Consider the following 12,278-nt stretch of genomic DNA (forward strand, 5'->3'; position numbering starts at 1 on the left):
ACCACACTAAGAGCACAAACAGTACAATGACCCTATAACAACCATTGTGCCATAATATTCAAATGTTTCTTTTAATATTCATCATGACATGTACTGACAACACCACCTCTCACATTTTCAAACGGACCTATGTTTGAGGGTATGGTACCAAGCCGGACAACCCTTCCAAAGATATCATAGAACCGGCACTTTGGCTCCTTTACAGCATTGAGCAGAGGCTTTTATGCAAAGCAATTTACAATTAAGATTGAGTACAATTTAAATAATTGAGGGTTAAGGGTCTTGCTCAGGGGCCAACAGTGGCAGCTTGAACCGGCAACCTTCCAATTACAAGTCAAGTACCTTAACCACTGAGCCACCACTGCAACTGTTCACTGATGGAGAGTTTTGTTTATATTTGTTTCCAGCAACAAATAACATTGTTACATTGTAACAACAAGGTCAAATATAAGCACGTTATATTTACATTCACACATACAAAAACACAAACACACACACACACACACACCACTGCCTATTTTAAATAAAAAGTATGATACCTGAGAACACAAACCAACAAACCAAGCCCAGCCCAAATCACCAGGCAGAGCTGCAGGTGCCACACTCAATCAGAAAACTGACGGCAAATATCTCAGTGGTGGTTAACTGCAGCTAGCTGCCAATCAGTGAGCATCCATGGGAGATTCATAAGGACAATTAACATTAAAGGCACGTAATGGCTCTTGTTCCTTCATCCCTGTCCTCGCTGGGTGACAAACACTGACCTGTCCGACTAAGAGGCAGTGGTCTCAAGTCTACCCTCAAGGCTTACATGTTCTCAGGTCTGCCTGAACACTTCTGAGCCCTCAAATTTCACATCAGCAGGATGGAGTCTTACGCGCTTTGACCTGCTCCAAAAAATCACATACTGAACAAAGATAGAAACAGAAAGAAGACAGAGTTTCCATTTAAAGGGAAAACCCTTGGATTTAAGAAATTAATTTTTGGTGGGGTGGTATTTATAGACTCTTTGCTCCTGTATCGGAATGTGTTTTAAAAACGCTGTTTTTTCAAAGAAACAAGTTTTACTGAAAAAATGCCTCAAAGATGTTATAAACAAATCCAGAAGAATTTCCAATCCTCAAAAACAACTCTGTTAAGCAGGAATGCTTTCAATTAGACCACAGACCAGCTCCATATTCACATCAGTTATATGTACTTTAAACCAGATTAACCCAGCATCTGGCATTCAATGCAAACCACACTCTCCCCCCCAGAATGATGCAGAAATTCTTCAACACAACTGTATCTTTTTGCATTATTTAACATTCAAATTAAAAAACTTAACGAAGTGCTTTGCATTGAGACAAGAATTCCCAGACACACATACGTGCATGCAGGCACGAACACCGAACAATGCCAAACACTTTGTTCTTGGGGCAGAGTTCTGCAAAGGTACTAGATAACAGCCCTGCCACTGCTCACTGTGATCACATGCATGTGAGTGGTAGTGCAACTCAATCAGACTAGATTAGAGCACAAAAGGAAATCTAATCTGAGTCGATGGAGAGAGGACTTTCGGCAGCTGTGTGCACACAAAGCCTGTCCCTGTGCGAATCACTGCACAAACGCCAGGGTGATGCACGAAAAGGGAACTTTTCTGCAGTGCCCTGTGAGGCCCCTGTCATTAGCACAGTCCTGTGCACAGCTTTTGTGCCTTAACAACCAAACCCCCAGAGCTGCAGGTTAAACATCTGCTGTGAAAATGAGAGTTGTGTGTGTCTATTTGTGCGTGGAAATACTTCTGTATGAGGACCTGATAGTTGCAACTTTCCGACTGTTCTTAACATGTACCATTTAAACAAAAGAGCATTCTAATGCTATGGGTTTTTTCTCACCACAGGTTGGCAAACCTTTCTTGGAGCACCTTGTCCAAATGAATCACATTCACTGTACAGAAACTGGGAAAAGCTGCTTCACACTATGTAAGCGGTCAGATTGCCGGACTGGATAAGAACCCTAAACAAATATTTGCCAGAGGATTAAAACATCTGAACTGTACGTACGGAGCTCCGCAGAGTCTTCCACAGAACAGGCCCTGGCACAGAACCCCATAAAGCACTTAACAACACTTACAGGACCAACGCAAACATGGTATCAAATGAAGGCAACTCAGGTTTTCTTTTCAATGAATTGGCTCAATTAACGCTTTAAACACTGACAGACTTCACTCTTCTGGTCTTTGGCTGTTAACATGATACACAACCTGCCATGACAAGCCGTGGGGTGAGTTATCACCTTCTGGTTGAAGACAGAAGCAGAGTGATATCAAATATCATTCATTACATGTGTACATGCTCCTAAACCTGATCATAGACTTAAACAAAGTGTGAAGATAATTTCTGTAACCCTGAAGAAAAGAGTGGAAGGCATGATTATATACAAAGCATATCATGTGAAAACTAATCTTATTTCTGCAGGTCTGAATTCCCATAACACAATAAAGTCTACAGCAAGGTGGAACTATTTTAACATTGAAACACCATAGAGTGAAACACCATACACTGAAACACCATTCACTGAAACACCATACACTGTAAGACCATACACTGTAACACCATACACTGAAAGACCATACACTGAAAGACCATACACTGTAACACCATACACTGTAACACCATACACTGAAACACCATTCACTGAAACACCATACACTAACACCATACACTGAAAGACCATACACTGAAAGACCATACACTGTAACACCATACACTGAAAGACCATACACTGAAACACCATTCACTGAAACACCATACACTGTAAGACCATACACTGAAAGACCATACACTGAAACACCATTCACTGAAACACCATACACTGTAAGACCATACACTGTAACACCATACACTGAAAGACCATACACTGAAAGACCATACACTGAAAGACCATACACTGTAACACCATACACTGAAAGACCATACACTGAAAGACCATACACTGTAACACCATACACTGAAAGACCATACACTGAAAGACCATACACTGTAACACCATACACTGTAACACCATACACTGAAACGCCATTCACTGAAAGACCATACACTGAAAGACCATACACTGAAAGACCATACACTGTAACACCATACACTGTAACACCATACACTGAAACACCATACACTGTAAGACCATACACTGTAACACCATACACTGAAAGACCATACACTGAAAGACCATACACTGAAAGACCATACACTGAAACACCATACACTGTAACACCATACACTGAAAGACCATACACTGTAACACCATACACTGAAAGACCATACACTGAAACACCATACACTGAAACACCATACACTGTAACACCATACACTGAAACGCCATTCACTGAAACGCCATTCACTGTAACACCATACACTGTAACACCATACACTGTAACACCATACACTGAAAGACCATACACTGAAAGACCATACACTGAAAGACCATACACTGTAACACCATACACTGTAACACCATACACTGTAACACCATACACTGAAACACCATTCACTGAAACACCATACACTGTAAGACCATACACTGTAACACCATACACTGAAACACCATTCACTGAAACACCATACACTGTAACACCATACACTGAAAGACCATACACTGAAACACCATTCACTGAAACACCATACACTGTAAGACCATACACTGTAACACCATACACTGTAAGACCATACACTGTAACACCATACACTGAAAGACCATACACTGAAAGACCATACACTGTAACACCATACACTGTAAGACCATACACTGTAACACCATACACTGAAAGACCATACACTGAAAGACCATACACTGTAACACCATACACTGTAACACCATACACTGAAACGCCATTCACTGAAACACCATACACTAACACCATACACTGTAACAGCATACACTGTAACATCAGTGTAATAAACAATACCCTACAATAAGTACTAGTTTCAGTTAGTCAATATAGGAGCAGGGTCAGTGGTCATTTAAATATTCCACAAACAGATGGTTCTTCAGTCTGCGTTTGAAGACTGCAAGGGACTCTGCTGTCCGGACAGCAAGCGGAAGTTCATTCTACTATCTGGGAGCCAGGACAGTGAATAGTCTCCATGCTTGTCTTCCATGATGGAAGATTTGAAGCATGGTAAATGGCTAAATGTTTTTACAGTCATTGAAAGAGAATATCCAGCAATTGCATCATGCAAATGATTGGGGGGGGGGGGGGGGGGCGTACTACAAGATTCTGGTGTCCTGCAGAGATGACATTGGTGGGATGTGGTCAGTAAATTCCCACATAACTTGGTCAGCTAACAGAAGCCAACCCTGCTCCCCATAGACCCCCATCCCAGTAGTCACATCTCACGTCACAATGCTTCCCAATTCACATGTTAAACTGGCAACAAAGTGCTACAGATTGATGTCCTGCAATATTTTGATTTACACAGTCAAGGCCAAGCTGCTGGCGCTGAATTGGGGACACCTCTCTCTTCTGCTTCCTTTAAATACAGATTCGAGTGCAACTTTCGACACTCCTGGCTGTGATATTTTAATGGACAGGTTTGAAACATGGTCCGGTCACGCGTAGTGTAGATAAACTCTTACTGTAAAGGGGAGTCTTCCAGCCTCTTATTGATGTCTTGTTGAATCTGTAGATTCAATCCCACAACATTTACTTTACAAAGTATAAAGTTGCAATTAAAAACTAGCACTAAGGACCTTGGGGTAACTCTTGACACTTGCTTATTATCAGTGCCATGTCTCTAAAATGGCACAGTATTATTATTTAATAAACATAACACCCAAAATAAGACATATGCCAATCCTACCTTTTGCTAAGGAAACAGATCGTGATTTCATAACCTCTAGATTAGATTAGATTACAGCAGTGAGTTGCTGGCAGGTTTCCCTACTGTGCAAAGCACAAGGTCAACATATTACTCCTGATGCTGCATTCACATTGGCTTCCAAAACTCAACAAAGTCTTGATTACATAGTCTTACTTCTGACATTTCTGAAGCCTCGGGGCAAACTTGGACAGATTCACTAATCTGAGGCAGGACCAGTGCCCAGTACTGGGACTGCATTCAAGGTAGATGGTGGAAAATATTTTTCTTACTTAAATCCAGATTAAAAACATGTGTATAGGCTACCCTATGCTTAGTCTATCAGATATTTCAATGTTATTCTTTCTTTGTAGTGTTTTGTTTTATTGTCTTCATAACCTTTACACATACAAGGCACTCTGAGATTTTGGAACTAAAATGAGAAGTGCTATATAATAAAGATTATTATTAGTGTAATGTTGTTTTCTTAGTTTAAGCCCCAGTCATGTTTGTCTAAGAAGTTCAGTTCCAGTATAACATCTCACATCGTCTCACATCAACTCACTTCTCACTGTATCTTCCATGGCAGAGATGCCAACATGTGTCTCAGCAGTGTCAATCAGTCCTGTTGTGCATCAGCCGGAGTGGAAGCGTGTTTTGCAGTGAAACACTTGTCCTGGTTTTGAGGGCCTACTCCTTACCCATAAGCCTCAGGGAGAGGTCTGGCAAAGCCTGTAACACAAATACAGTCAGCTGAGGTATCCTTTTCTGGAGGGAATGACTGAATCAGAATGAGAGGCGGACAAATCTAATGTTTAGATGTATATGTTCTTCAGTTAACGCGATTATTTACAGGTTGTTAAGAGTACGCACAGGATCAGTTGAACATAACCGTAACTTGTCATACTCACGGTACTACTGGCAGTTTGGATTTCACAGCTCACAAGAGCTAAATGTTATTTGGTTTCTATGGAAGAGCAAAACGATGCCAGAAGGATACACAGCACCCTAAAAGCATGGAAGCATGCCGTGGTTCACCAGATTGAGAAAAGCATGAAGCTCCAGTGAAAAAATCCATCCAGAAGAACTTATACAGACTTATAATACCATCAGCATGCCTGCTGAAACCTCGTTTAACCACTTCAATATTTCCAGCTTGACATTAATGCTAAAGATAAATAGTAAATGTAGAATTTTAGCAAAAACAAATTATGAATGAGTTAGTTGAAACCCTTGAGCTCTCTGTTAATAAACATATCATTGCCCATTACCTCTTAAGGATAACACTTATATTTGCATGTTTATGTTTACAAAGTTGGGGTTGCCTCTGTACCTCTGACCTATAGAACTGTAAGAAGGTGAAAGGCTAAAGGTTAAAGTGCATTCAGAAAATACCTCCATTTCCAGCTCACCCATCTCCCAAAAACATTGTTCAGGTTGTTCAGGTAAGAGAAAGCACATTTAGATGAGTAATCCTTTGCTCAACATTTGTTGACACGTAAGGGCACACTGCACCCTATCGAACAGGAATGGTATTGCACATTGTTTTCAAGCATTTTGTCAGCATGACAAGTATAATTCCTAACAAAGGTTTAGCAGCTACTGGGGGAAAGAACAGAATGTTCTATTTAGTTGACATTCACTGCATTGGGCAGACGCTCTTATCGAGAGTGACTTATAAAAGTTCTTTGTCATTTACCCAATGTTTGAGTGGGATAGAATTCAAGATACCAATTAACTAGAATTCTGTTGAAATACAGGTATCAATGCTGATGCCTAGAAGTGCAAAACACATAAGCTCTATAACAGACAACAATCAGTGCAATAAACAATACAATAAATACTAGAGTTTCACTTAGTCAACATAGGAGCAGGATCTGTGGTCATTTAAATATTCCACAAATAAATTGGTCTTCAGTCTGTGTTTGAAGAGTGCAAGGGACTCTGCTGTCCGGACAGCCAGCGGAAGTTCATTCCACCATCTGGGATCCAGGACAGAGAATAGTCTCCATGCTTGTCATCCATGAGACTTGAAGCATGGTGTTTTAAGCCGAGCTATAATTGAGGTTTGGAGTACTCGAGGTACAGCTTGGGCTTCGACTGTATACATCAAGTATGGAGAGGCTGGTCCATTTTTGGCTTTGTAGGTGAGCATCAAGGATTTAAATCTGATGCGTGCAGCTACTGGAAGCCAATGAAGGGAGCACAGCAGTGGAGTGGCGTGTGAACATTGGAAGATTGAAGACCAGTCATGCTGCTGCATTCTGCACAAGTTGTAGAGGTCTGATGGCTTTTAGAGGAAGACCAGCAAGTAGCGAGTTGCAGTAGTCTAGCTTTGAGAATACAAGAGACTGCAGAAGTACCTGGGCAGCTTCCTGTGAGAGAAAGACCAGGTTAGATTTGAAACATGAGTTGAGAACGACAACCTGTTGTCCAAAGCTATACAAAGGCTACAAGCAGCTTCAGATGGTGATACCAAGGAGTCCTCAAAGGAAACTGTGAGGTCATGGTAAGGGCTGGGAGTTTCTGGGATGTACAGAAGCTCAGCTTTACTGGGGCTGAGCATCAAGTGGTGGGCTGTCATCCATGATGCAATGTCAGTCAAGAATGTTGAGATACAGCTGGAGACCTGCGTGTCAGAGGATGGGAAAGAAAGAATTAATTGGGTGTCATCAGCATAGCAGTGGTAGAAGAAGCCATGAGAAGATATTACACAAAGAGAACGAGTATACAAAGAGAAGAGAAGGGGGCCTAATACTGAGCCTTGTGGAACACCGGTGGAGAGCCTACATGGATTAGACTTTGCACTAGGCTGCCGGCCATACTCACATACCGGCTAAACTCACTCGAACCTCACATACAGGAACTTCAGTAATTTATGACAAAGGCTTTATACATATCCACCATTTCAACTAGCCATTTACTCTTAGGCAGAACTGTTCATTAGCCACAAGCTTCCCCTGAAGCCTTCAGTCATATTAACTCAAATATCTCCCATGAGCGTAACCCAAACCGCAGCAGCAGCCTTTCAGACAGTCAGGGAGTCATGCAACTTAGCTCATGCAGAAATGAAAACAGAGTAGAAATGCTGCGGCTAGCCACATCAGTGTCATGTTAATCTTTAAAATTATGAAAAACATTACACCAAACACACTGTCGTCTTTAACCGCGAAGGTAAGAACAAATTCTAACCAATCACATTCATTATACCATTTTCATCAAAGAAGAAACGATTCCATTTCAAGTCACTTTGAAGATCATAAATTCAGCTCGTTTTGGCGGCCTAAATTCAAAGATATCTGACCCTAAATCTGACACGTTGCACTTTGCACCAGGCTGCCGGACATACTTAACATCCTTAACATCAGCATGATGTCTGTTCCAAAAGGCAAGGCTGCCCTCTAGTGGAAATTGAGAATAATGCTGGCAAATCCTTTCTCAGACTATTTCCCTTGTGTGGAAAAGGAATTTCTGTGTTTTTATGCAGTGGTTCTCGGTGGTTTTCAGTGGCCATACTGGTCACCTCATGCCCTGCACTCTGTTGCGATTTACACACTGGTTTAATTCTAGAAGAGTGGAACTGTGTGGGTCACCTGTTGGATGCCATCATCACCAGAATGAGATGTCATCAACAGCAAGTGTGGATCGGTGTAGTTTGGGTATATAGGAGAATCGCTAATCCTGCACACTCTAGTCTGCCCAGATTATGCACAAATCTGTAAAATAATTCCAAAACTCCCCAATCCACCACAGGTTCCAAAATCTTCAGAAATGTTCCTTCTATAGTGAGAACACTCTCCCCCTTTGCGTGGTCTGTGAAGTATAATAGTTTTTTCCCTTTCTTACAATAATCAAGTCTCTGCTATACTCAGACCTTCTTATTTTCTACTGTACTATATTCGATTGCTACACTTTGTCTCTGACAAGCCATAACACTAACGCACTGTGCTGTGTGGTTCAATCAACTCCAACAACTTCATTATGATCACCCATATGCCCTACAAAGCCTACTGCATGTAGCAATCTTAGATGTAGCAAACTCAGATTCTCCCATATGTAAAATCACTGTCCCATACGTAATATAATACATGTTATTTTTTACATAACTAATTTTATTCAGTTGCTTATGTTACAAATGTTTAAACTAGCTATACTAAAAATGAGGATTCTCCTCAGTGTATGAGCATCTTCCTTGCTAACACACACACACACACACCCTTACAACTCATGATATATATATATTTTTTATTTTCACATTGCATTAAACCTTATTTACCATCTTGCTATTGTTCAGGTCTATGAAACACCTCATGTAATATTCATGTGATTACAGGTGTCAGGGTTGTAACATCACATGAAGAAAGATGTTATGTGAAAGATTAGCAAAATTACTTCATCAGCTTTGATACCATTTTAGTAAAACAAACAACAACAAAAACCCTGTAGTTTAGGTATGGTAGTAGTTCCCATCCATAGTACTGGAACCCAGCGCCTCACGTGTGTTACCTGCTGGAACACACCTGACTCAGGTGTGTCAGAACAGGAAACTCAGTAGGCCTGGGTAGCAACAGTCTATGTGTAACCTATGTTATCTAATCAGATTACAAAACATGACAATGAGCCTGAGATACTTACAAAAAATGGAATTACAGGGATTCTAGGGATTACATTTTGGACAACTTTAAAATGTGCTCAGGTTATGATTTTCAAGAGAATTTCACACAGTGAAAATAGACTTACATTAGCCGCTTTAACATCTTTACCTTTTACCTGTACACCCTGGAGTCTTTATTAGGTTGACATATCTTAAAGGCCCATATAATATGTGCATGACTGCAGACAGTAACCCATCAGTCACTCTCTATTGCCAGTTTCTTCCTATAGGACCAGTGCTGACTGGTTACGGACTGTTGGTGGACTGTTCTCGACACAGTCATAACACTGATGTGGTGGTGGCATGGTAGTTGCTGTTACACTGGGACAAGTTAATGAAGTGTTTGGGCTGTGTTGCTATGGTTTCAGCACATGTGAATCTCATGCCAGCCAGCCAACAGCTTTGTCTTCTGACTGTTCCTGTGGCCAGGCCTCCTTAAACAATATACAATCAACTCCTAATAGTATATTTTAGATTTGTACATCCTCAATAAGTTCTAGTTTTCAGTTGGCTAATGTATCAGATGGACAAAATTGTTCAATAACTGTAAATGAACTGCCTTATTCATCCTGCTATCTAATGGCATATGTATTATTTGGCCTACACTTGTTAACTTTATAATGGATATATAAGCTTTCATGCCTTAAAAATGGTTTTTTGTGATTTAAAAAAAAAGCATAGGCCTACAGCATGTAGCCTGTGATAAATGTTTCTGGTGTGGGTTAAATATTTTAGATTTAAGGATTTGGGAGATTTGTAATAGTACGTTAAGGCAGGACATTTTATTGCCATACTTTATAATGGCTTTTAATAAGTAATATATTTTTTAAAAGAATACTTGCACTCTTAAAGGGCAGTGGTAATTCAGTGGTTTAGGTATGTGACTTGTAATTGGAAGGTTGCTGGTTCAAGTCCTGCCACTGTTGGGCCCCTGAGCAAGACTCTTAACCCTCATGTTGTACTCAGTTTAGACTTCTAATGGTAAGATGCTTTGTATAAATGTGAAATGAGTACAAATCCAAAACTCATCAGATTCATTGGTACTTTTTATATAGTTCAAAAATATTTAAAGATGTGTAATTTGCGATTGGTACCTGGTTACAGTTTCCAAATAGGCTAGAGACTCCAACATTGGTGAAGAGCTTAAGACTGGCACCCACCCAAGCAAAGCTGGTCCGTACGGTAAAGACACCATTAGATTAGGCCGGGTAGCGCTGAATTCAACACGATACGTTATACGTTACAGAATTGATCTCTTGGTCTTTTCCAATAAGTCTTAATAACACGATGGATTCAATCGAAGTCTATGCATATTCCAGGGGAGCGCGCAGTCTCCCGCGCTGTCCTTGGTGCTGAAACGGCCGTGCGAACCCTAAGCGGTCTTAGGCGGCGCGTGCGAACAGGTGTCCGGACTGGTATGGGCTCGGCAGTGTTCTCGTTTTTCCTTGTGCACTTATTTGCTTGTGCGCACTCCGCCGCGAGGTTATCGGGTGTCCGCTACTGCCTGGTGTCAGCACATTTTATTCCTGTACTCTCTTAAGTACTTCACTCAATAGAGCTCTTACGCACATGGGGTTGACCATTCCAGCGCAAAGCGCCGACATTCCTGACAACTAACTTATCGTTCAGAAATGAGACATTAGGTTCAATTCTGACCTGTGGGGGCGCAGTGTTATGCCCCTGATGAGTAGTCTAGTACGTAGGTATTTGTTATGAGAGCGTAAATAGGCATCGCATGCTTAATTGTAAATAAAAGTACACGAAGCAAGGGGGAGGGGAGAATATTAGTATATATCATTATACTAAACTTCTTATGAAGGCAGTAGAGTAGATGTGACTCGTTGTGTAAATCTGAGACTTGAGGGTTGCTGGAAACTACCATGTGTCGTTTTTAACCTGCTGACCACTGCGTGAGCGTGGCTGCACTGCCGATACGGTGCGACAGCCCCTCCTACAGCATCCCGTGCCACTGCACCGCTGGCACGTAAAAATGAACTGATCCCGAAGAGATCGACAACAGCGGACGTGTCGCGTCAAGGTAAGGAACCCCCAACTTACGCACGTGCATTGTTCAAGAAGGGAAGGGTGCCGGCATGAGAGTTATTCCGTTATTCACTTTAGCAACATAAGCGTAGCAATCTGTCCCACGAACCGTCTAGATCGCCTCCTCGTGGGAGTCCGCAGCTATCAAAAACATCACTGATCCTGAAAACTTAATAAATAACCAACTGAGCAATGAACGGTTAAAATAGGGGTTTTTTTGTCACGCACGCGCTTGCTATAACGTTCACCTGCTGCACGTTAGACTTTAAGCGACTTTATAGAAAGCGCCTGAACGCCTGAGATCTGTGCGGCAGGATAAGGCTAACCACCGGAATTAATAAAACGCACCAGTGGTACAGAGCCATGACAAGGTTCAAGGTTTTTAAAAGTTGGGTACCATGGATTTAATATCTTACTGTTAGAGTATTTGTCCACCAAGTTGTTAAATGGGTTTTTTAAACGCTATACATATAGTAAACAAGTACGGGCGGGCGTCTTTCATTTCAGTTGTGCCAGCGCAGTGATTCCATATATATATATATATATATATATATATATATATATATATATATATATATATATATATATATATATATACACAATTTTTAAAAAGCTTTTTACACACATGCTTCATAAAAGCATCTTGTAAAGTTGTTGTGTCGAAACGTGTTGTGATCACTCATATTCCTGCTCTTAGGTACCACACAGGCAAGTCAGGTATATATGTGAGCTCTGGACAAAAC

General features: G+C 41.0%; 1 long non-coding RNA gene across 1 annotated transcript in view; it reads left to right on the top strand.

Moving 5' to 3' along the window:
• LOC113589337 (uncharacterized) overlaps positions 1-2,502 on the top strand; it is a 12,174-nt gene extending 9,672 nt beyond the window's left edge. Inside the window, exon 2 of the long non-coding RNA XR_003411964.3 lies at positions 1,883-2,502. This is a non-coding gene — a long non-coding RNA (uncharacterized LOC113589337). The remainder of the gene's footprint in view (positions 1-1,882) is intronic.
• The last annotated feature ends 9,776 nt before the right edge of the window (positions 2,503-12,278 follow it).

This window comes from Electrophorus electricus, chromosome 7 (genome assembly GCF_041902795.1).
Source record: "Electrophorus electricus isolate QZ-2024a chromosome 7, ASM4190279v1, whole genome shotgun sequence".
NCBI classification, from domain to species: domain Eukaryota; kingdom Metazoa; phylum Chordata; class Actinopteri; order Gymnotiformes; family Gymnotidae; genus Electrophorus; species Electrophorus electricus.